The sequence below is a fragment of the Oratosquilla oratoria genome, chromosome 40 (genome assembly GCF_046742065.1).
Source record: "Oratosquilla oratoria isolate Oo_2021 chromosome 40, ASM4674206v1, whole genome shotgun sequence".
Classification (NCBI taxonomy): Eukaryota; Metazoa; Arthropoda; class Malacostraca; order Stomatopoda; family Squillidae; genus Oratosquilla; species Oratosquilla oratoria.
The window spans coordinates 45244836-45270866 of record NC_134816.1 but is presented as its reverse complement, the minus strand read 5'-3'; the positions used below and the strand labels follow the sequence as shown (position 1 = coordinate 45270866).

General features: G+C 40.8%; 1 protein-coding gene across 1 annotated transcript in view; it reads right to left on the bottom strand.

Annotated features, from left to right (window-relative positions):
- Window positions 1-26031, bottom strand: part of LOC143020847 (uncharacterized) — a 563130-nt gene that overhangs the window by 168731 nt on the left and 368368 nt on the right. The gene's annotated exons all lie outside the window — the stretch shown is intronic.

Here is a 26031-nt window from a genome sequence, read left to right as displayed (position 1 = left end):
AATTTGTGTTTTCCAAGCCCCTCTGGGCACGTTAAAAATGGGCTGTGAGAAGGTCAGGCTCAAAGTGCAAATAGCGTTTTCCGAGCCTCTCTGGGCTTGTTGAAAATGGGCTAAAAAATGGGCAGGCTCATAGTGCACATAGATTTTTCCAAGCCTCGGTGGGCATGTTGAAATTGGGCTAAAAAAAGGTCACCTTCAAAGTGCACATATTTTCAAGCCTTTCTGGGCATGTTGAAATGGACTGTAAAAAGGCCACGTTCAAAGATAAAGGTTCTATTACGGGCTTTTCTGCCCTTTTGACGGTTCTTATGTAAAGAATTTGACGTCGTGTTGCTGTTCCTGCTCAAGGTCGACTGTAGGTTTGTTATTTGGTGAGGTGATGATGGTTGGTAGATGGAGAAATATTTCTTCTTTCTTTACTGCTATTGTTTTGGAAACTATTGTCGTTTTGGAATCTGTCAGTGTTGGTGGGTGGTTAGTAGTTATACTATTGTCATGAGGATTAAATCTTTCTGTTTCAAATTTATATTTGTTTTGAATAGGTTATGGCTGGGCTATTGGTTTAAAGACCTCTTGTCCTCACAGGGAACAGACAACCGATTACGTCAATTTACTCTTCTTTGGGCTTGCATCCGATTCTCTTCCAGAACCGGATGCTTTTCTTCAAAATCTTCGTTGTGGCGGGCAGTAATTTAAGGGCTTTTTTGTGTTGTTCTACTAAAAACCCCTGGATTTTGGTCAATTCTTCTGAATATACTTTCATTTTCTCGACCCTTTAGATCATTTTCAATGAGTTCAAACACTAAATTTTCTATCATCTTATTCAACACTGGATCCTTCTCATTTTTAATTTTCTCTCCATTTCCAGGGCCGACTCTTCGAGACTGCGCGAGGCGTAGTACCTCCCGGGCAACGAACTCCATGATCTCCTCTTCTCGTTCCTTTCTGGATGGGCTAAAGAAACGACGGAAGGGCTTGGGCAAGGACATGGGCAATGGTACGGTACAGCACTCCATTCGCATGTTACCGACAAACGGTCAGACGAGCCTCCGTCGTGACGTCATGTCGACTGGAGCAAGCCGTCGGTCTTGGAAAGTCAAAGGAAAATCAAAATCAAAAACGAAATCAAATCAAATCAAATGCAATGCCCTCTCTCGCTCCCTCACCACGATGGAATTCATAATTGACTTTGTAAATAAACATTTCCTTTCAACCTTTCTCTTTTTAGAAAGTAAGAAAATATAAATCTTACTTCAAGACGGACCGGTAGGGACTAGACAAGATGGCCTCCGACTAGGATACCTCAACTGAATGGAACTGCACTGTATAAGTTTTGCATGCATGTACCTATGTATGTACCTATGTACTATGTACGTATGTACTCTGTACGTATGTACTATGTACGTATGTACTATGTACGTATGTACTATGTACGTATGAACTATGTACGTATTAGTTTGTGTTAAGTACATATGTAGTGTATATATGGACCTATGTATTATGTATGTACGAATGTACTGTGTATGTACGTATGTGCTATGTATCAATTTGTATTATGTACGTATGTACTGTGTATGTATGTACCTATGTATTATGTATGTAGGTATGTACTATGAATGGATTAATTTGTTTGCACTGTGTATGTATGTACCCATGCATTATCTATGTACTATGTACTATGTATTTATATATACTTATTATGTACGTGTGTATCACCTATGTACTATGTGTGTATTTATGTATTATATATATAATATATATATATATATATATATATATATATATATATATATATATATATACATATATATATATGTATTGTGTATGTATGTGCGCATGTATATTTATGCATGTGTACAATGTATATGTGTACAGTATATGTATTTGTATTCATGCATATACCTCTTTCTCCTTCTATCTCTCTCCCTCTCTCCCTACTTCCCTATGTCTGTCTCCCCCCACCCTCTCTCTCTCTCCGTTTCTCTCCTCTTCCTTCTCTCTCCCCCTTTCTCTCTCTCTATCACCTTCCTACTGTCTCCATCTCTCTACTCTTCTTCCCTCTCTCTTTCTCCTTTTTTCTCTCTCCATCCTCCTCTTACTTCTCTCTCTTTTCTCTTTCTTCCCTCTCTCTCTCTCTCTCGCTCCTCCTCTTCCTTCCCTCTTTCTTTCTCTCCCTACCTCTTCCTTCTCTCTCTCTTTCTCTCCCCACCTCTTCCTTCTCTCTCTCTCTCCCATCCTCCTTCTCTTTCTCTACCTAGTCTTTCTTCTCTCCTCTCTCTCTCCCTATTCCTTCTTTCTCCCCACCCCTTTCTTTTCTCTCTCTCTCTCTCTGTCTCACTCATCTTCCTTCTCTCTTTTGCTCTCTCTTGTTCTCTCTTTTGCTCTCTCTTCTTTTCCTTCTCTCTTTTGCTCTCTCTCTCTCTCTTCTCTTCCTTCTCTCTCTCTCCCCTCCTCTTCCTCCTCCTTTCTCTCTCTCTTCTTCCTTCTCTCTTTCTCTCTCTCTGTCAATCTCTCCTCCTCTTCCGTCTCTCTCTTGCTCTCTATCTTCCCCTCTTCCTTCTCTCTCTTGCTCACTCTCTATCTCTTTTCCTCTTCCTCTTCCTTCTCTCTCTTTCTCCTCCTTTTCCTCCTCTCTCTCTCTTTCCCTCCTTTTTTCTTCCTCCTCTTTTTCTACTTTTCCTTCTTTCCTTTTCTTCCTCCCCTATTTCATCATCTTCATCCTTTTATTCCTCATCTTCACTCCTATTCTTCATCCTCTTCCTTTTCCTCCTTATCCTCTTCTTCATCTACTTCTTGTTCCCCTCCTCTTCTTCTTCTTTTCTTTTCCTCCTCTACTTGTTCTTCTCGTTCTTGTTCTTGTTCTTCTCCCCCTACTCCTCCTCCCCCTCCACTCCCATCAATGCTGGAGTCTCCCCCAGCAACTTGGGCGTGATTCGATTAATTTCCGAAAAAACATCGGAGGCAGTTTCTTCACGAAATTTTGACTCCGGGCGGTCGTCGGTCTCGAGGAGTCCGCTTCCAGAGGCCGACGAACCTCTCTGCGGTCCTAACCCGGTTCTTCCGAGGTCAACCGGGTCTTCTGTGCCCAGTCGGTCTTTGCTTCCTTTCCTTAATGCTGCCGCCAGGCGATTTCTTTCACTGGTGTGGCTCAGCCCACGTTGTGTCAGCCTGAGGAAGACTTCTGAACGTAAGAATGGAGGAGACTGCAAGAGACCGTACGGCCTACACTAGGCAACTCCTTGTTGCTGGTTCTGCTGTCGGGGCCAATTCCTCCTCCTCGACCTTTCCGCCAATGGGTTCTGACGATTGTGGTTCTCGGTCCTTCCAGCTTCCGCCGCCTGGCGATTTTATTCAGCTGAGGGAAACTGGTCCCGCGTCGAATGGGCTAAAGATGTATGCGAGTCGTCTAAAGGGGCTGCGTCTGAATTAAGCCCTTTTCAGAAATTGTGCTCTTCCAATGCACATGGCATGGTACAAATGGGCTGAAAAATGATCAGGCTTAAAGATCACGTGGCTTTCCTAGCCTCTGGACCAATTGAAAATGGGCTAAAAAATAGTCAGCCTTAAAGTACACAGAGCGCTTTCCAAGCCTTTCTGGGCAAGTTGAGATGGGCTAAAAATAGGTCACTTTCAAATATGAAGGCCCTATTACGGCCTTTTTTGCCCTTTCGACGGTTTTAGTCTGAAGAATTTGACGTCGTGTTGCTGTCCCTGCTCAAGGTCGACTGTTGGTTTGTTATTTAGATGAGGTTTTGATGGTTGGTGGATTGAGAAATATTTTTTCTTTCTTTTCTGCTATTGTTTTAGGAACTATTGTCGTTTTGGAGTCTTTCAGTGTGGGTAGGTGGTTAGTAGTTATACTATTGTCATGAGGACTAAATCTTTCTGTTTCAAACTGGTATTTGTTTAGAATAGGTTATTTTTGGTGTACTATTGTCCGGATGGTATGGTTGGGTTATTGCTTAAAGACCTTTTTCCTCACAGGGAACAGACAATCGCGTTAGTCATTCTTCATTGGGCTTAATTAAGTTCGGTTCTCTTACAGAACCGGACTTTATTCTTCAAATCTTTAATTTTTTGGGGCATTTTAGGCTTCTTTAATAGTTGTTCAATTTTCAAAATTTCAACTTTCTTTTTAATTGTTTTTCGGGCTTCTTTGCATTTATCTTGTAACATTCCGAAAGTATTTTTCAAAATTTGGGCTACTTTAATTTTAAAAATGGGGCTTTCCTTTACTGTAGCGTTTAATTCACTTTCAATTATATCTATTAACAGCCTATGGATTAGGCTCTCCATGTCAACTTCCGTTTTAATACTTTTTCTTCTATTTTCCGTCAATTTAGGGCGCTGGGCTTCTTTTTCAGTTTCTAGCCTCAACGCAACTTGGGCTAGAATCTTCATCACTTCATCTTCATTCCCAGAGGCCGGAATGCCCACAAGCTCCCGTGGGCTGTCGGGGCTTGGTCGGTTGGGGCTTGTAAGAACCCGCAAGGGCTTGAAGAACTTGACGATGGGCTTTGGTACGGTACAGGAATCGAATCGCATGTTACCGACAAACGGTCAGATGAGCCTCAGTCGGGACGTTATGTCGATTAGAGTGAGCCGTCGGTCTTGGAAAAAAAAATAATAATAGTAATAGTAATGGTAATAATAATAATAATAATAATGATAACAATAATGATAAAATGATAAAACTAATAATAATAATGATAATAATAATGATAATAATAATAATAACAAAAATAATAATAATAATAGTAACAAAAATAATAATAATAATAATGATATTGATAATAATAATGATAATAATAAACGAAAACAAAATATCACATACAATGTCCTCTGTCGCTCCCTCTCCACGATGGGATTCAAAATTGACCTTGTAAATAAAAATTTTCTCTTTCTTTTTCTCTCTATCTCTCTTTTACAGAAAGACATGATAAAATATACTTCAAGACTTGTAGGGGTTAATCAAAACGGCCTTCAACTCTTTAAACTGAATAAATTTGCATTGTATGGGTTTTGTATGTCCGTATGTATGTATGTAGGCACGTATTTCTCATATATTAATGTATTCATTATGTATGTACGTATGTATGTATGTATGTATGTATGTATGTAGACACGTATTTCTCATTAATATATAAATGTATTCATTATGTATGTACGTATGTACTATGTATGAATATATGTATGTTCATATTACGTACGTATGTACTATATACATTTGTATGTAGGCTATGTATGTCTCAATGTATGTATGTGTATACGTGTGTGGGTGTATAATGTACATTTTTCTTTGTACTTCTATTAATGCAAATACTTGTATGTGTATGTATGCTTATACATAGAAATATAGGTATTTTGTATGTATATATATATGTCTGCGTTTGTATAATATATATGATTTACACTCTTTAAGTTGATATTAGTCTATTTCCTTCATCTACACTAAAAATTGCGTCGCAGTCAGGTACAATATCTAACGCCTCCTTTGTAAATACCGTGAGAAAATATTTGCTGAAAGCCTCGTTCTTTTTTTTTTCCTCCGAATTCATCATGACATCTTCGTGATTTTAAATTGGACTCGTCCTTTCATTGACAATGTCCAGTTTGTGTTTATTTCAGAATTCGTCTAATTAGAGTACACCACGTGCGGGGAGTCCACAGATGATGATGTGTTTGCTGCGACCGAGGGTTGGGACCACATCAGTGTTGATAAGGTCGAGTACATTCAAGATGTTGGACCACTTGCTCGTCAAAAAGCGCAATCGGACGCGATAGTTTCCAGATCAGTTGGTGTCATGTTACCCCTCTTGATTGTGGTTTTTATCTAATCTTTATAGTTTTTGTTTTCCATTGACTCTCTGCATTGCGACGTGCATCAGGTAGTTTACGTATATAATTTGGTCGATGAAGAAATAAAGTAATAGAAATAAACTTGTGAATAAATAAAGAAATAAAATAAATAATAGTTACGATAACAATCATAATGATAATTAAAATAATAACAATAATAATGATAACAATAATAATCAGGGGTTTGGTCCTTGATAAATTAAGAAAAAGTAAATATTTCATAGTTTGGTCGTCGATAAATGAGGACAGATAATTAATAAATTGTTTGGCTTTCGATAAACTAGACAAATAATTAAAGTTTTTTGGTAAATGGTGACTTAGTTCAAATAATCAATTAAGCTTTTAGTCTTTGATAAATTACGCCAAAAATAACTAGGTTCTTGTTCCTTGATAATTTAGATTTAAAAATTAATCAGGCGTTTGGGTTTTGGTCAATTAGGCAGAGTCGGATGGAGCCGATAATGGTATCTCGCCTAATTCCTAATCTGTGTTTCTTCAACTAGTTTAGTTAAACTTGGGTTTGGTTTTTGGAAGTGGGGAAAAGTGAAGTGGCAAAGGGGGGGGAGGAGGAGCCGGAAAGTGGATCGCAGTGGAAGAGGGAGGAAGAAAGGCTGAAGGTGGATCGGAGTGGAAGAGGGAGGAAGAGATGTTGAAGGTGGAGCGCAGTGGAAGAGGGAGGAAGAAAGGCTGAAGGTGGAGCGCAGTGGAAGAGGGAGGAAGAAAGGCTGAAGGTGGATCGCAGTGGAAGAGGGAGGAAGAAAGGCTGAAGGTGGATCGCAGTGGAAGGGGGAGGAAGAAAGGTTGAAGAGGAGGAAGGGGTTAGAGGGAAAGGGGGGGATGAGGGAGGCGTAAAGGAGGGGGAGAAGGACGGGAAGGGGGGAAGGGGGGAGGGGGAAGGGGGAAGAGGGGAAAAGGGTTGTTGCAAGGTTGTTCTTACCTTTGTAGTGCTAAAGAGCTCTTGCCTTTGTAGTACTAAAGAACTCTTGCCTTTGTAGTGCTAAAGAGCTCTTGCCTTTGTAGTACTAAAGAGCTCTTGCCTTTGTAGTGCTAAAGAGCTCTTGCCTTCGTAGTGCTAAAGAGCTCTTGCCTTTGTAGTGCTCAAGAGCTCTTGCCTTTGTAGTGCTAAAGAGCTCTTGCCTTCGTAGTGCTAAAGAGTCCTTGCCTTTGTAAAGGCAAGGTGTTCTTGTAGTGCTAAAGGTTCTTCTGCCTTTGTAGTGCGAATATGTTCATTAAACTGTTGTCAACGTCACTCCAAGATGACGTCACACCAACACGATGACGTCATGTCTTAATGTGACGTCACTCAAGTCGAACGCTGCCTTTACCCCTTCCTCCTCCTTCTCCTCCTCTTCTTTTTCCTCTTCCTGATCTTACTCATCTTTCTCTTCCTCTTTCTCCTCTTCTTCCTCCTATTTCTCTTCGACCTTTTCCTCCTCCCACTTATCTTCCTCCTCTTCTTCTTCCTCCCACTTCTCCTTTGCTTCCTCTTCTTCTTCTTCTTATTCCTCCTACTCCTCCCACTTCCCCTTTGCTTCCTCTTCCTCTTCTTATTCTTTCTACTTCTCGACTTCCTCTTCCTCCTCTACTTGTCCTCCTACTTCTCTGCTTCCTCTTCCTCGTCTTCCTCTTCTTACTATTTCTAATTCTTCACTACTTCTTCCTTCTCCTCCTCTTCCTCCTCCTCTTCTCATTACTCCAACTTCTCTTCTTCCTCTTCCTGTTCCATCCCTTCCTCTTCATCTTACTCCTGATTTTCCTCTTCGTCTTCCTCCTCTTCTTCGGCTTCCTCTTCCTCCTCTCCTTAACCCTATTTCTCCTTCTCCTCTTCTTCCTCCTCCTCCATCACATGTGTTACTGTGATGTCACGTTCATAAAGTCGTCACTCCAACCATATACTGCTTCCTCCTCCTCTTCTCTCTACTTCCTCCTCCTCTTCCTCTCCTTCCTCTTTTTTCTTCCCCCTCCTCTTCTTCCTCTTCCTCATATTTTACTTCTTTTCTTCCTCTTCTCCTTTTCTTCCCCCTCTTCTTCCTCCTCCTCCTCTTCTTCCTCTCCCTCCTCTTCCTCCCTCTTCTTCTTCCTCTTCCTCCTCCTCACTCCCATAAATGCTGGAGTCACCCCCTGCATCTTAGGTGCGATTCGATGATGATGATGATGATGATTATATTGTTTTATTATTATTATTATTATTATTATTATTATTATTATTATTATTATTATTATTATTATTATTATTATTAATAATATAATCTACATAATAAAACAACAGGGCAGGACTCGCAGTAATGGGTATAAACTGGACAAATTTAGATTTAAGAAGGAAATAAGCAAGAATTGGTTTACTAATAGGGTGGTCGATGAATGGAATAAACTTAGTAACCATGTAGTAAGCGCTGAAACTATCAGTTGTTTTAAAAAACGATTAGACAACTTTATGGATGGGGATGACAGGTGGTGATGGATACGGAGCTGCCTAGTGTAGGCCTTATGGTCTTTTGCAGTCTCCTTTATTCTTATGTTCTTATGTTCTATGTGTATCACGCGGTGACGTCACGGCAACGAAGCCTTCCAAAATTGCTGACGACCGATTGGCTGCGAGCGAAGCGAGAGTGGTGACGTCACGGCAATGGAGACGACTTATTGGCCGAGAGCGGTGACGTTACGGCAAAAAGGAGACGACTGATTGGCTGCCAGCTAAGCGAAAGTAGTGACGTCACGGCAACGGAGACGAATTATTGGCCGAGAGCGGTGACGTCACGTCGCTTCAGCGCGTCCGACACGACGTCACGGTGTAAAGGAATCGACGTAGTTTTATTCTGGCTAAAGACAGACGATTTTATTCACCTATTTATCACATTCTTTCGATAAATGAAATATTAAAAAAGGCATTTATTCAAAGCTTAACGTGTGACGTCATGTCGCGTTGCTTTCTGAGCTCCTGACAGAACCTCACGAAAATAAGTAGATAAATAAATAAATAAATAAATAAATAAACAGTATTCAAACGTCTATACAAGTTTAATCATAGGTTACATGAAGATAATCAAACGTCTATACATGTTTATTGTGACATGACATAAACGATTAAAAAAAATGTATTGCTTTTATGATTGACCTAACGAGAAAGAGAAAAAGAGAGAGAGACGACGGGAGAATTTGATGACAACGTCGGGAGACTTTGACGACTCCTTTTGGAGACTGAAAACTCCTTCTGGAGATTTTGAAGACTCCTTCGCAATACTTCAAAGTTGAATAACCGTGGAATTTCCGCGGGTCCTATGTGACATGACACAAACAATTCTTTTTTTTTATTGCTGTTATGATTGACCTAACGCGAATGAGAGAGAGAGAGAGAGAGAGAGAGAGAGAGAGAGAGAGAGAGAGAGAGAGAGAGAGAGAGAGAGAGAGAGAGAGACACGACGGGAGAATTTGACGACAACGTCGGGAGACTTTGACGACTTCTTTTGGAGACACCTTTTGAAGACACCTTCTTAAGTCCCGTGGAATTTCCACGGGTCCTGCTAGTAATAATAATAATAATAATAATTATCATTATAATTATCATTATTATTATCATTATCATTATTATTATTATTATTAATAATAATGATAATAATGATAACAATAATAATAATAATAATAATAATAATAATAATAATAACATTAAAAAACAAAAACAAAAATCGGAGGCAGTTTCTTCACGAAATTTTGACTCCGGGCGGTCGTCGGTCTCGAGAAGTCCGCTTCCAGAGGCCGACGCCTCCGACGGCTGAGGAGGGAGACGAACCTCTCTGCGGTCCTAACCTGGTTCATCCGAGGTTAACCGGGTCTTCTGTGACCAGTCAGTCTTTGCTTCCTTTCCTTAATGCTGCCGACAGGCGATTTCTTTCACTGGCGTGGCTCAGCCCACGTCGTGTCAGCCTGAGGAATGCTTCTGAACGTAAGAATGGAAGAGATTGCAAGAGACCGTAGGGCCTACACTAAGCAGTTTTCTGTTGCTGCTCCTGCCTTCGGGGCCAATTCCTCCTCCTCGACCTTTCCGCCGATGGGTTTTGACGATTGTGGTTCTCGGTCCTTCCACCTTCCGCCGCCTGGCGATTTTATTCAGCTGAGGGAAACTGGTTCCACGTCCAAAGGGCTAAGATTTATGCGAGTGGTCTGAAGGGGCTTTGTCTGCATTAAGCCCTTTTTCAGAAGTTGTGCTCTTCCAGTGCACATGGCGATTTCATAGCCTATGGGCTGTAAAAATGAAAATGGGCTCTGAGAAGTATCAGGCTCAGAGTGCAAATAGCTTTTTCCAAGCCTCTCTGGGCATGTTCAAATTGGGCTAAAAATGGACAGGCTCAGAGTGCACAGAAATTTCTAAGCCTCTCTGGGCTTGTTGAAAATGTGCTAAAAAACTTCATGTTCAAAGTGCACATAGAAATATCCAAGCTAATCTGGGCATGTTGAAATGGGCTGAAAATAGGTCACTTTCAATGATAAATGCCCTATTACGGCCTTTTTTTCCGTTTCGACGGTTTCAATGTGAAGAATGTGACGTGTTGTTGTTCCTGCTCAAGGTCGACTGTAGGTTTGTTAATTAGATGAGGTGTTTATGGTTGGTAGATATAGAAATATGTCTTTTTTTCTGCTATTGATTGGGGAACTATTGTTGTTTTGGAATCTGTCAGCGTTTGTAGGTGGTTGGTACTTGTACTATTAATATTAGGATTAAATCTTTCTATTTCAAGGTGATCAACTCATTGGAATTTGTTTTGAACAAGATGTGTTTGGTGTGCTATTGTCCGGATGGTATGGTTGGGTTATTGCTTTAAAGACCTTTTGTCCTCACAGGGAACGAACAACCACGTCAATTCATTCATTCTTCGTTGGACTTAAGTCCGGTTCTTTTACAAAGCCGGAAGTGTTTCTTCAAATCTTTCATAATTCTGGGCATTTTGGGCTTTTGTAATAACTTTCCAATGTTCATTTTTTCAATTCCATGGGGCATCGATTTTAGGGCTTTTCTATACTTCTTCTGTAAAAATCCGTAGGCTTTTTCAAAACTTCGCCGTAGATTGTAAATTGGGCTTTCTTTTGCAGCTTTTAAATCATTTTCAATAAATTCAAATATTGAATTCATTATAATATTTTCGAGGGCTGGATCAATTTCAACAATTTTCTTTTCATTCTGGGTTTGGGTTTTTTGAGTTTCAATATTGGCTATCGCCTCCTGGAACAGAATATCGATTATTTCCTCCTCAAGTTCCTTTCGTGCTCGGCTGTTCGAACTGCGGAAGGGCGTGGGCATGGGCATGGGCGGTACGGTACAGCAGCACACTTGCATGTTACCGACAAACGGGCAGACGAGCCTCGGTCGTGACGTCATGTCGATTAGAGTGAGCCGTCGGTCTTGGAAAGTAAAATAATAATAATAATAATAATAATAATAATAATGATAATGATATAATAATAATTAATGAGAAGAAGAAGAAGAAGAAGAAGAAGAAATCGGAGGAAGTTTCTTCACGAAATTTTGACTCCGGGCGGTCGTCGGTCTCGAGAGTCCGCTTCCAGAGGCCGACGCCGCCGAAGGCTGAGGAGGGAGACGAACCTCTCTGCCGTCCTAACCCGGTTCTTCCGAGGAGCTAAACAGTCTTCTGTAACCAGTCGGTCTTTGCTTCCTTTCCTTAATGCTGCCGCCAGGCGATTTCTTTCACTGGCGTGGCTCAGCCCACGTCGTGTCAGCCTGAGGAAGGTTTCTGAACGTAAGAATGGAAGAGATCGCAGGAGACCGTAGGGCCTACACTAGGCAGTTCCTTGTTGCTGGTTCTGCTGTCGGGGCCAATTCCTCCTCCTCGACCTTTCCGCCGATGGGTTCTGACGATTGTGGTTCTCGGTCCTTCCAGCTTCCGCCGCCTGGCGATTTTATTCAGCTGAGGGAAACTGGTTCCGCGTCGAAAGGGCTAAAGATGCATGCGAGTGGTCTGAAGGGGCTGCGTCTGAATTAAGCCCTTTTCAGAAACTGTGCTCTTTCAGTGCACATGGCGATTTCCTAGCCCCTCTGGGCATGATGAAAATGGGCTGAAAAATGGTCGGGCTTACAGTCCACATAGCGTTTTCCAAACCTTCTGGGCATGTTGAAAATGGGCTAAAAGTAGTCAGGCTCAAATTGCACTTAGCGTTTTCCAAGCCCTCTAGGCATGTTGGAAATGGGCTAAAAATGGTTAGGCTCATAGTGCACATAGCGCTTTCAAAGCCTCTCTGGGCAAGTTGAAATGGGCTAAAAAGATGTTACGCACATAAATAAAGGCCGTATTACGGCGTTTGGTGCCCTTTCGACGGCTTTGATTTAATGAATGTGACTTGTTGTTGTTCCTGCTCACGGTCGACTGTAGGTTTGTTGATTGGATGAGGTGTTGATGATTGGTATATTGAGAAATATTTCTTCTTTTTTAACTGCTATTGCTTTGGTAACTATTGTCGTTTTGGAGTGTCAACGTTGGTATGTGGTTGGTAGTTGTACTATTGTCTTGAGGATTAAATCTTTCTATTTCAAAGAGAATAACTGATTGATGTTTGTTTTGAACATGTTATGGTTGGTGTTCTATTGGTAGGTTGGTATGGCTGGGTTATTGCTTTAAAGACCGTTTTCCTCACAGGAGACAAGCAACCCCGTCAATTCATTCATTCATCAGAGGACTTAAGTCCGGTTCTTTTACAAAACCGGACTTTTTTCTTCAAGTCTTTTATAAATTTGGGCATTTTGGGCTTTTTTAATAACTTTTCAATATTAAAATTTTCAATTCTATTGGGCATCGATTTTACTGCTTTTTTACATTTCTTCAGTAAAAATCCGAAAGTTTCTTCAAAACTTCGTCGTACTTTGTATAGTGGGCTCCTTTTTGCAGCTTCCATATCATTTTCAATAAGTTCAAATATCACATGCATTATGAAGTTTTCGAGAGCTACATCTTTTTCAATAACTTCCTTCTCATTTTCTTTATTTTCCTGGGTTTGGGCTTTTCGTGTGTCGATGTGGGCTATTACCTCCTGTAAAATGACCTTTATTATTTCCTCCTCAAGTTCCTTTCGTGCTGGGCTATTCAAACGGCGGAAGATCGTGGGCATGGGCATTGGTACGGTACAGCAGTCCACTAGCATGATACCGACAAACGGTCAGACGAGCCTCGGTCGTGACGTCATGTCGATTAGAGTGAGCCGTCGGTCTTGGAAATTAAATAATAATAATAATAATAATAATAATAATAATAATAATAATAATAATAATAATAATAATAATAATAATGATAACGATAATGATAATGATAACGATAAGAAGAAGAAGAAAAGAAGAAGAAATCGGAGAAAGTTTCTTCACGAAATTTTGACTCCGGGCGGTCGTCGGTCTCGAGAGTCCGCTTCCAGAAGCCGACGTCGCCGAAGGCTGAGGAGGGAGACGAACCTCTCTGAGGTCCTAACCCAGTTCTTCCGAGGAGCTTAACAGAGTCTTCTGTAACAAGTCGGTCTTCCTTTCCTTAATGCTGCCGTCAGGCGATTTCTTTCACTGGCGGGGCTCAGCCCACGTCGGGTCAGCCTGAGAAGGTTTCTGAACATGAGAATGGAGGAGACTGCAAGAGACCGTAAGGCCTACACTAGGCAGTTCCTTGTTTCTGGTTCTGCTGTCGGGGCGAATTCCTCCTCCTCGACCTTTCCGCCGAGGGGTTCCGACGATTGTGGTTCTCGGTCCTTCCAGCTTCCGCCGCCTGGCGATTTTATTCAGCTGAGGGAAACTGGTTCCACGTCGAAAGGGCTAAAGATTTATGCGAGTGATCTAAGTGGGGTTTTGTCTGAATTGAACCCTTTTTCACAATTTGTGCTCTTCCAGTGCACATGACGATGTCCTAGGCCCTCTGGGCAAGTTCAAAATGGGCTGTGAGAAGTGTCAGGCTCGGAATGCAAATAGCTTTTTCCAAGCCTCTCTGGGCATGTTGAAATTGGGCTAAAAGTGGTCAGGCTCCGAGTGCAAATAGTGTTTTCCAAGCCTCTCTCGGCATGTTGACAATGGGCTAAAAAAGGTCACGTTCAAAGTGCACATAGTTATTTTCAAGCCCCTCTGGGCATGTTGAAATGGGCTGAAAAAGGTCACGTTCAAATATAAAGACCTTAATACGGCCTTTTCTGCCCTTTTGACGGTTCCTATGTGAAGAATGTGACGTCGTGTTGCTGTTCCTGCTCAAGGTCGACTGTAGGTTTGTTAATTAGATGGGGTGTTGATGATTGGTAGATTGAGAAATATTTCTTTCTTTACTGCTATTGTTTTGGGAACTATTGTCGTTTTGGAATCTGTCAGTGTTTGTATGTGGTTGGTAGTTGTACTATTGCAATGAGGATTAAATCCTTTTGTTTCAAAGTGAATAACTGATTGGTATTTGTTTTGAACAGGTTGTGTTTGGTGTTTCTATTGTTCGGATGTTATGACTGGGTTATTGATTTAAGGACCTTTTTCATCACAGGAAACAGACAACGATGTCAATTCATTCTTCGTTTGATTTACATCCGGTTCTCTTCCAGAACCGGATGTTTTTCTTCAATCTTTTTATTGTGGCGGGCAGGGAATTAAGGGCTTTTTTATGCTTTTCTATCAAATTTGTTATCGAGACGGACATTAATTTCACGGCTTTTTTATGGTTCTCCAGTAAAATCACATAGGCGTTTTTCATATTTTGCCGCAATTTCATAAATAGGCTTTCCTGTTTTCCATCACTTAGATCACTCTGAATGAGTTCAAATAAGATATTTTCTAACATTCTTTTATACTCTGCATCCTTTTCAGTCTTTTTCCTTTTTTCTACTTTTTCAGGGCCGGCTGCTTGAGACCGAACATGGCTTAGTACTTCACGCAAAAGGACCTCAATAATCTCCTCTTCAAGTTCCTGCACTGAAGGCCTAAAAAATCTGCGGAAGGGCTTGGGCACGGGCAAGGTCGTTGGTACGGTACAGCACTCCATTCGCATGTTACCGACAAACGGTCAGACGAGCCTCCGTCGTGACGTCATGTCGACTGGAGCGAGTCGTCGGTCTTGGAAAGTTTAAAAAAATCAAAATAAAAAACGAAATAAAAAATCAAATGCATTGACCTCTCTCGCTCCCTCACCACGATGGAATTCATAATTGACTTTGTAAATAAACATTTCCTTTCGACCTTTCTCTTTTTAGAAAGTAAGAAAATATAAATCTTACTTCAAGACAGAACTGTAGGGACTAGACAAGATGGCCTCCGACTAGAATCCCTCAACTGAATGGAATTCCACTGTATAGGTTTTCCATGTATGTACGAATGTACTATATTTGTACGTATGTACCTATGTACTATGTATGTACCTATGGATTATGTATGTACGCATGTACTATATATGTACGTATGTACTATGTATGTATCAGTTTGTGTTAAATACGTATGTACTGTTTGTATGTACCTATGTATTATGTATGTACGAATGTATTGTGTATGTGTGTATGTACTATGTATCAATATGTACTATGTATGTACTGTGTATGTATGTCTCCTCCTCCTCTTAGTTATCTCTCTTGCTCTTTCTCTCTTCTCTTCTCCTCTTCCTTCCTCTCCCCTCTTGTTTCTTTCTCTCCCTCCTCTCTCTATCTCTCTCTGTCTCTTCCTCCTCTTCCTTCTCTCTCTCTCTCTCTCTCACACACATCTACCTTCTCTCTCGTGGTCTCTCTCTCTCTCTCTCTCGTCTTCCTTCTCTCTCTTGCTCTCTCTCTCTCTCTCTCTCTATCTGTCTCTCCTCCTCCTCTTCCTTCTCTCTTTCGCCTTCTCTCTTCTCTTCCCCCTCTGTCTTTCTCTCCCCTCCTCTCTCTCTCCCTCTCAATCATTCTTTCTTCCCTCCCCTTCTCTTCCTCTCTCTCTCCCTCATCATCCTTCTCTCTCTTAAACTCTCTCTTTCTCTGTCTCTCCTCTTCTTCCTTCTCTCTCTCTCTCTCCTCCTCCTCTTCCTCTTTTTTCTCTTCTTTCTCCCCTTTTCCAACTTTTCTCTCTCTCTCTCCTCCTATTCCTCCTTCTCTCTCTTTGTCTCTCTTCTCCTCTTACTTCTGTCTCTCTCTCCTCCTCTTCCTCCTCCCTCTCCCTCTCTCTCTCTCTCACTCGTCTTCCTTCCCTCTATTGCTCTCTCTCTCTTCTTCCCTCTCTCTCTTGCTCTCTCATCTTCCTTTTTCTCTCTCTTTCTCTCTGTCTCACATTCTCTTTCTTCTCTCGCTTGCTCTCTCTCTCTTCTCCTCTTCCCCCTCCTCTTCCTTCTCTCTCTCTCTCTCTCACTCTTTCTTCTTTCTCCTCCTCGTCCTCCTCTGTCTCTCTCTCTCATCTTCCTCCTCTGTCTTGTTCTCTCTCTTTTTCTGTCTCTCCTCCTCTTCTCTCTCTCTCTCTCTCTCCTTCTTCTCTTCCTTCTCTCTCTTGCTCTCTCTTCCCCTCTTCTCTCCTTTTTTCTTCCTCTTTTTCTTCTTTTCCTTCTCTCCTTTTCTTCCTCCTCCATTTCATCATCTTCTTCCTCCTATTCACTCCTCTTCTTCCTCTTCTTCATCATCTTCTTCCTCTTCCTCACTCCTTTTCTTCATCTTCCTCTTCCTCCTTATTCTCTTCTTTATCCTCTTCCAATTCCCCCTTCTCTGCTTCTTCTCTTTTTCTTTCTCCTCCTCTTTTTGTTCTTCTCGTTCTTGTTCTTGTTCTTCTTCCCCTACTCCTCCTCCTCCTCCTTACTCCCATCAATGCTGGAGTCACCCCCCGCAACTTGGGCGTGATTCGATTAATTTTCGAAAAAACGTCGGAGGCAGTTTCTTCACGAAATTTTGACTCCGGGCGGTCGTCGGTCTCGAGGAGTCCGCTTCCAGAGGCCGACGAACCTCTCTGCGGTCCTAACCCGGTTCTTCCGAGGTCAACCGGGTCTTCTGTAACCAGTCGGTCTTTGCATCCTTTCCTTAATGCTGCCGCCAGGCGATTTCTTTCACTGGCGGGGCTCAGCCCACGTCGTGTCAACCTGAGGAAGGTTTCTGAACGTAAGAATGGAGGAGACTGCAGGAGACCGTAAGGCCTCCTCCACTAGGCAGTTCCTTGTTGCTGGTTCTTCTGTCGGGGCCAATTCCTCCTCCTCCTCGACCTTTCCGCCGATGGGTTTTGACGATTGTGGTTCTCGGTCCTTCCAGCTTCCGCCTCCTGGCGATTTTATTCAGCTGAGGGAAACTGGTCCCGCGTCGAATGGGCTAAAGATGTATGCGAGTCGTCTAAAGGGGCTGCGTCTGAATTAAGCCCTTTTCAGAAATTGTGCATTTCCAATGCACATGGCGATTTCCTAGCCCCTCAGGGCATGGTACAAATGGGCTGAAAAAGGATCAGGCTTAAAGATCACGTGGCTTTCCTAGCCTCTGGGCCAAATGAAAATGGGCTCAAAAATAGTTAGCCTTAAAGTGCATAGAGCGCTTTCCAAGCCTCTCTGGGCAAGTTGGAATGAGCTGAAAATAGGTCATTTTCAAATATGAAGGCCCTATTACGGCCTTTTTTGCCCTTTCGACGGTTTTAATCTGAAGAATTTGACGTCGTGTTGCTGTCCCTGCTCAAGGTCGACTGTTGGTTTGTTATTTAGATGAGGTTTTGATGGTTGGTGGATTGAGAAATATTTTTTCTTTCTTTTCTGCTATTGTTTTAGGAACTATTGTCGTTTTGGAGTCTTTCAGTGTGGGTAGGTGGTTAGTAGTTATACTATTGTCATGAGGACTAAATCTTTCTGTTTCAAACTGGTATTTGTTTAGAATAGGTTATTTTTGGTGTACTATTGTCCGGATGGTATGGTTGGGTTATTGCTTAAAGACCTTTTTCCTCACAGGGAACAGACAATCACGTCATTCTTCATTGGGCTTAATTAAGTTCGGTTCTCTTACAGAACCGGACTTTATTCTTCAAATCTTTAATCTTTTGGGGCATTTTAGGCTTCTTTAATAGTTGTTCAATTTTCAAATTTTCAACTTTCTTTTTAATTGTTTTTCGGGCTTCTTTGCATTTATCTTGTAAAACTCCGACAGCTTTTTTCAAAATTTGGGCTACGTTGATCTTAAAAATGGGGCTTTCCTTTACTGTAGCGTTCAATTCACTTTCAATTATATCTATTAACAGCCTATGGATTAGGCTCTCCATGTCAACTTCCGTTTTAATACTTTCTCTTCTATCTTCCGTCAATTTAGGGCGCTGGGCTTCTTTTTCAGTTTCTAGCCTCAACGCAACTTGGGCTAGAATCTTCATCACTTCATCTTCATTCCCGGAGGCCGGAATGCCCATAAGCTCCCGTGGGCTGTCGGGGCTTGGTCGGTTGGGGCTTGTAAGAACCCGCAAGGGCTTGAAGAACTTGACGATGGGCTTTGGTACGGTACAGGAATCGAATCGCATGTTACCGACAAACGGTCAGATGAGCCTCAGTCGGGACGTTATGTCGATTAGAGTGAGCCGTCGGTCTTGGAAAAAAAAAAATTATAATAATAGTAATGGTAATAATAATAATAGTAATGGTAATAATAGTAATAGTAATAACAGTAATAGTAATGTTAATATTAATTATTAATTATAATAATAACAATAATGATTAAATGATAAAAGTAATAATAATAATAATCATAATAATAATAACAAAAATAATAATAATAATGATATTGATAATAATAATGATAATAAACGAAAACAAAATATCACATACAATGTCCTCTGTCGCTCCCTCTCCACGATGGGATTCAAAATTGACCTTGTAAATAAAAAAATTCTCTTTCTTTTTCTCTCTATCTCTCTTTTAAAGAAAGACATGATAAAATATACTTCAAGACTTGTAGGGGCTAATCAAAACGGCCTTCAACTCTTTAAAACTGAATAAATTTGAATTGTATGAGTTTTGTATGTACGTATGTATGTAGGCACGTATTTCTCATATATTAATGTATTCATTATGTATGTACGTATGTATGTATGTATGTATGTAGACACGTATTTCTCATTAATATATAAATGTATTCATTATGTATGTACGTATGTACTATGCATGAATATATGTATGTTCATATCACGTACGTATGTACTATATACATTTGTATGTAGGCTATGTATGTATGTCTCAATGTATGTATGTGTATACGTGTGTGGGTGTATAATGTACATTTTTCTTTGTACTTCTATTAATGCAAATACTTGTATGTTTATGTATGCTTATACATAGAAATATAGGTATTTTGTATGTATATACAGTATATGTCTGCGTTTGTATAATATATATGATTTACACTCTTTAAGTTGATATTTGTCTATTTCCTTCATCTACACTAAAAATTGCGTCGCAGGTACAATATCTAACGCCTTCTTTTGTAAATACCGTGAGAAAATATTTGCTGAAAGCCTCGTTATTATTTTTTTTTCCTCCGAATTCATCATGACATCTTCGTGATTTTTAATTGGACTCGTCCTTTCACTGACAATGTCCAGTTTGTGTTTATTTCAGAATTCGTCTAATTAGAGTACACCACGTGCGGGGAGTCCACAGAAGATGATGTGTTTGCTGCGACCGAGTGTTGGGACCATATCAGTGTTGATAAGGTCGAGTACATTCAAGATGTTGGACCACTTGCTCGTCAAAAAGCGCAATCGGACGCGATAGTTTCCAGATCAGTTGCTGTCATGTTACCCCTCTTTGTTGTGGTTTTTATCTAATCTTTATAGTTTTTGTTTTCCATTGACTCTCTGCATTTGCGACGCGCATCAAGTAGTTTACGTATATAATTTGGTCGATGAAGAAATAAAGTAAAAATAGAAATTAACTAGTAAATAAATAAAAAATTTAAATAGATAATAGTTATGATAACAATCATAATAATAATTGAAATAATAACAATAACAATGATAACAATAATCAGGCGTTCGGTCCCTGAAAAATTAAGAAAAAGTAAATATTTCATAACTTGGTCGTCGATAAATGAGGACAGATAATCAATTGTTTGGCTTTCGATAATGTAGACAAAATAATTATAGTTTTTTGGTAAATGGTGAATTAGTTCAAATAGTCAATTAAGCTTTTAGTCTTTGATAAATTACGCCAAAAATAACTAGGCTCTTGCTCCTTGATAAATCAGACTTAAAAATTAATTAGGCGTTTGGGTTTTGGTCAATTAGGCAGAGTCGGATGGAGCCGATAATGGTATCTCGCCTAATTCCTAATCTGTGTTTCTTCAACTAGTTTAGTTAAACTTGGGTTTGGTTTTTGGAAGTGGGGAAAAGTGAGGTGGCAAAGGGGGGAAGGAGCCGGAATGTGGATCGCAGTGGAAGGGGGAGGAAGAAAGGCTGAAGGTGGATCGCAGTGGAAGGGGAGGAAGAAAGGCTGAAGAGGAAGGGGTTAGAGGGAAAGGGGGGAAGAGGAAGACGTAAAGGAGGGAAGGGGGGGAAGGGGGGAAGGGGGGAAGGGGGAAGAGGGGAAAAGGGTTGTTGCAAGGTTGTTCTTGTTATTGTAGTGCTAAAGAGCTCTTGCCTTTGTAGTACTAAAGAACTCTTGCCTTTGTAGTGCTAAAGACCTCTTGCCTTCGTAGTGCTAAAGAGCTCTTGCCTTCGTAGTGCTCAAGAGCTCTTGCCTTTGTAGTGCTAAAGAGCTCTTGCCTTTGTAGTGCTAAAGAGCTCTTGCCTTTGTAGTGCTAAAGAGCTCTTGCCTTTGTAGTGCTAAAGAGCTCTTGCCTTTGTAGTGCTAAAGAGCTCTTGCCTTTGTAGTGCTCAAGAGCTCTTGCCTTTGTAGTGCTAAAGAGCTCTTGCCTTCGTAGTGCTAAAGAGTCCTTGCCTTTGTAAAGGCAAGGTGTTCTTGTAGTGCTAAAGGTTCTTTTGCCTTTGTAGTGCGAATATGTTCATTAAGCAGTTGTCACGGCACTCCAAGATGACGTCACACCAACACGATGACGTCATGTCTTACTGTGACGTCACGCTCATAATGACGTCACTTAAATTGAACGCTGCCTTTTCCTCTTCCTCCTCCTCCTCCTCTTCTTTTTCCTCTTCCTGATCTTACTCCTCGTCTTTCTCTTCCTCTTTCTCCTCTTCTTCTTCCTCCTATTTCTCTTCCACCTTTTCCTCCTCCCACTTATCTTCCTCCTCCTCTTCTTCTTCCTCCCACTTCTCCTTTGCTTCCTCCTCCTCTTCTTTTTCTTCTTCCTACTCCTCCCACTTCTCCTTTGCTTCCTCTTCCTCCTCCTCCTCCTCTTCTTCTTCTTTCTACTTCTCTACTTCCTCTTCCTCCTCTTCTTGTCCCTCCTACTTCTATGCTTCTTCTTCCTCTTCTTACTATTTCTAATTCTTCTCTACTTCTTCCTTCTCCTCATCTTCCTCTTTTTCTTCTCATTACTCCAACTTCTCTTATTCCTCTTCCTGTTCTATCCACTCCTCTTCATCTTACTCCTGATTTTCCTCTTCGTCTTCCTCCTCCTTCTCTTCTTCGGCTTCCTCTTTCTCCTCTCCTTAACCCTCCTGCTTCTCCTCCTCCTCTTCTTCGTCCTCCTCCCCCATCACGTGTGTTACTGTGATGTCACGTTCATAAAGACGTCACTCCAACCATATACTGCTTCCTCCTCCTCTTCTACTTCCTCCTCCTCTTCCTCTCCGTCCTCTCTTTTTCTTCACCCTCCTCTTCTTCCTCCTCCTCCTCCTTTTCTTCCTCTTCTCCTTTTCTTCCCCTCTTCCTCCTCCTCCTCCTCCTCTTCTCCCTCCTCCTCTTCTTCCTCCCTCTTCTTCTTCCTCACTCCCATAAATGCTGGAGTCACCACCTGCAACTTAGGTGCGATTCGATTCGATGATGATGATGATGATTATATTGTTTTATTATTATTATTACTATTATTATTATTATTAATAATAATATAATCTACATATTAATACGCTTGTAACTATCTGTGTGTATCACGCGGTGACGTCACGGCAACGAAGCCTGCCAAAATTTCTGACGACTGATTGGCTGCGAGCGAAGCGAGTGGTGACGTCACGGCAACGGAGACGACTTATTGGCCGAGAGCGGTGACGTCACGGCAAAAAGGAGACGACTGATTGGCTGCCAGCTAAGCGACAGTGGTGACGTCACGGCAACGGAGACGACTTATTGGCCGAGAGCGGTGACGTCACGTCGCTTCAGCGCGTCCGACACGACGTCACGGTGCAAAGGAATCGAAGTAGTTTTATTCTGGCTAAAGACAGACGATTTTATTCACCTATTTATCACATTCTTTCGATAAATGAAATATTAAAAAAGGCATTTATTCAAAGCTTAACGTGTGACGTCATGTCGCGTTGCTTTCTGAGCTCCTGACAGAACCTCACGAAAATAAGTAGATAAATAAATAAATAAATAAATAAATAAATAAATAAATAAATAAACAGTATTCAAACGTCTATACAAGTTTAATCATAGGTTACATGAAGATAATCAAACGTCTATAAATGTTTATTGTGACATGACATAAACGATTAAAAAAAATTTTTCTTTATGATTGACCTAACGAGAAAGAGAAAGAGAAAGAGAGAGAGAGAGAGAGACGACGGGAGAATTTGATGACAACGTCGGGAGACTTTGACGACTCCTTTTGGAGACTGAAAACTCCTTCTGGAGATTTTGAAGACTCCTTCGTAATACTTCAAAGTTGAATAACCGTGGAATTTCCGCGGGTCCTATGTGACATGACATAAACGATTCAATTTTTTTTATTGCCTTTATGATTGACCTAACGAGAAAGAGAGAGAGAGAGAGAGAGAGAGAGAGAGAGAGAGAGAGAGAGAGAGAGAGAGAGAGAGAGAGAGAGAGAGAGAGAGAGAGAGACACGACGGGAGAATTTGACGACAACGTCGGGAGACTTTGACGACTTCTTTTGGAGACACCTTTTGAAGACACCTTCGTAAGTCCCGTGGAATTTCCACGGGTCCTGCTAGTAATAATAATAATAATTATTATTATCATTATAATTATCATTATTATTATTATCATTATCATTATTATTATTATCATTATTATTAATAATAATGATAATAATGATACCAATAATAATAATAATAATAATAACATAAAAAAAAATTCGGAGGCAGTTTCTTCACGAAATTTTGACTCCGGGTGGTCGTCGGTCTCGAAGAGTCCGCTTCCAGAGGCCGTCGCCGCCGAAGTCTGAGGAGGGAGACAAAACTCTCCGCGGTCCTAACCCGGTTCATCCGAGGTTAACCGGGTCTTCTGTGACCAGTCGGTCTTTGCTTCCTTTCCTTAATGCTGCCGCCAGGCGATTTCTTTCACTGGCGTGGCTCAGCCCACGTCGTGTCAGCCTGAGGAAGGTTTCTGAACGTAAGAATGGAGGAGACTGCAAGAGACCGTAAGGCCTACACTAGGCAGTTCCTTGTTGCTGCTCCTGCTGTCGGGGCCAATTCCTCCTCCTCGACCTTTCCGCCGATGGGTTTTGACCATTGTGGTTCTCGGTCCTTCCAGCTTCCGCCGCCTGGCGATTTTATTCAGCTGAGGGAAACTGCTTCCACGTCCAAAGGGCTAAGATTTATGCGAGTGGTCTAAATGGGCTTTGTCTGAATTAAGCCCTTTTTCACAATTTGTGCTCTTCCAGTGCACATGGCGATTTCATAGCCTATGGGCTGTAAAAATGAAAATGGGCTCTGAGAAGTATCAGGCTCAGAGTGCAAATAGCTTTTTCCAAGCCTCTCTGGGCATGTTCAAATTGGGCTAAAAATGGTCAGGCTCCGAGTGCACATAGAAATTTCTAAGCCTCTCTGGGCTTGTTGAAAATGTGCTAAAAAACTTCATGTTCAAAGTGCACATATAAATATCCATGCCAATCTGCGCATGTTGAAATGGGCTGAAAATAGGTCACTTTCAAAGATAAATGCCCTATTACGGCCTTTTTTGCCTTTTCGACGGTTTCGATGTGAAGAATGAGACGTGTTGTTGTTCCTGCTCAAGGTCGACTGTAGGTTTGTTAATTAGATGAGGTGTTTATGGTTGGTAGATATAGAAACATTTCTTCATGTTTTCTGCTATTGCTTTGGGAACTATTGCTGTTTTGGAGTCTGTCAGTGTTTGTAGGTGGTTGGTACTTGTACTATTAATATTAGGATTAAATCTTTCTATTTCAAGGTGATTAACTGATTCATATTTGTTTTGAACAAGATGTGTTTGGTGTGCTATTGTCCGGATGGTATGGTTGGGTTATTGCTTTAAAGACCTGTCCTCACAGGGAACGAACAACCACGTCAATTCATTCATTCTTCGGTGGACTTAAGTCCGGTTCTTTTACACAGCCGGAAGTGGTTCTTCAAATCTTTCATAATTCTGGGCATTTTGGGCTTTTGTAATAACTTTCCAATGTTCATTTTTTCAATTCCATGGGGCATCGATTTTAGGGCTTTTTTACACTTCTTTTGTAAAAATCCGTAGGCTTTTTCAAAACTTCGCCGTACGTTGTAAATTGGGCTTTCTTTTGCAGCTTTTAAATCATTTTCAATAAATTCAAATATTGAATTCATTATAATATTTTCGAGGGCTGGATCAATTTCAACAATTTTCTTTTCATTCTGGGTTTGGGCTTTTCGACTTTCAATATTGGCTATCGCCTCCTGGAAAAGTATGTCGATTATTTCCTCCTCAAGTTCCTTTCGTGCTCGGCTGTTCAATCGGCGGAAGGGCGTGGGCATGGGCATGGGCTGTGGCACGGTACAGCAGCACACTTGCATGTTACCGACAAACGGGCAGACGAGCCTCGGTCGTGACGTCATGTCGATTAGAGTGAGCCGTCGGTCTTGGAAAGTAAAATAATAATAATAATAATAATAATAATAATAATAATAATAATAATAATAATAATAATAATAATAATAATAATAACAATGATAATAATAATAATAATAATAATAATAATGATAATAATAATAATAATGATATAATGACAATTAATGAGAAGAAGAAGAAGAAATCGGAGGAAGTTTCTTCACGAAATTTTGACTCCGGGCGGTCGTCGGTCTCGAGAGTCCGCTTCCAGAGGACGACGCCACCGAAGGAGTTTTCAGGTAATCGGTCGTGCAAGTTTTAGTTGATTTTCGAAAGTTATCGCCAATTGCATAATTACTGTCTAGTCAAACATATGTTTACAAAAAAAAATATATATAGGCTTAAAAAGAAAGAAGGATCCAGTGTCTATTCAGAAATATAAGAAGTTACAGGACAATTGTCCTGGAATCTATTGCCATTTACGTAATTACTTTTTAGTAATTGCCTAATTAAGTAACGATTACATAATCGGTCATTTAGGTAATTGGTCGTACAAGTTATAGTCGATTTCTGAAAGTTATCGCCAATTGCATAATTACTGTCTAGTCAAACAAATGTTTACAAATATATATATATATACAGGCTTAAAAAGAAAGAAGGATCCAGTGTCTATTCAGAAATATCAGAAGTTACAGGACAATTGTCCTGGAATCTATTGCCATTTACGTAATTACTTTTTAGTAATTGCCTAATTAAGTAACGATTACATAATCGGTCATTTAAGAAATACCTGTTTTTATTTCCTGAATTTATTACCATTTATGTAGCTACTTCTTAATTAGGTAATCGTTCAATTGCATATATATAGGCTTAAAAAGAAAGAAGGATCCAGTGTCTATTCAGAAATATAAGAAGTGACATCACCCATTATGGAGTTCGTCCGATGTGAACGAGGAAAAATGAAACTTATTTATGAAGGATACAGCCAAGATCGAGAGAATACAAGGTCTGCTCGCGCGCATGTTGTGACGTCATCTGAAGGGGAGCCCACAGAGAAAATGGTGAAAACGTAAGTGAAAAATGTTAGGTAAAAGAGAAAACGTACAGGCACCACAGAGTTTCTGGGAGACTTACCTATTTCATGTTCTGCAACCGTTAAAATGGGGGTTTCATTTTGGAAAAATGTTCTTGTGGTTTATCTTTGACATATTTAATAAAGAAACAGACGATGCAGTTAAAACTGGTGATTGACGTAAACGCCATCTAGTGAGAGAGCCGCACAGTAAAATGTATGTGGACGATGCGGCTCTCCGTGCGCTTTCCCGTCTTTCCTATATAGTCTTTGGGCCAAGCACTTCTAGTGACGTCA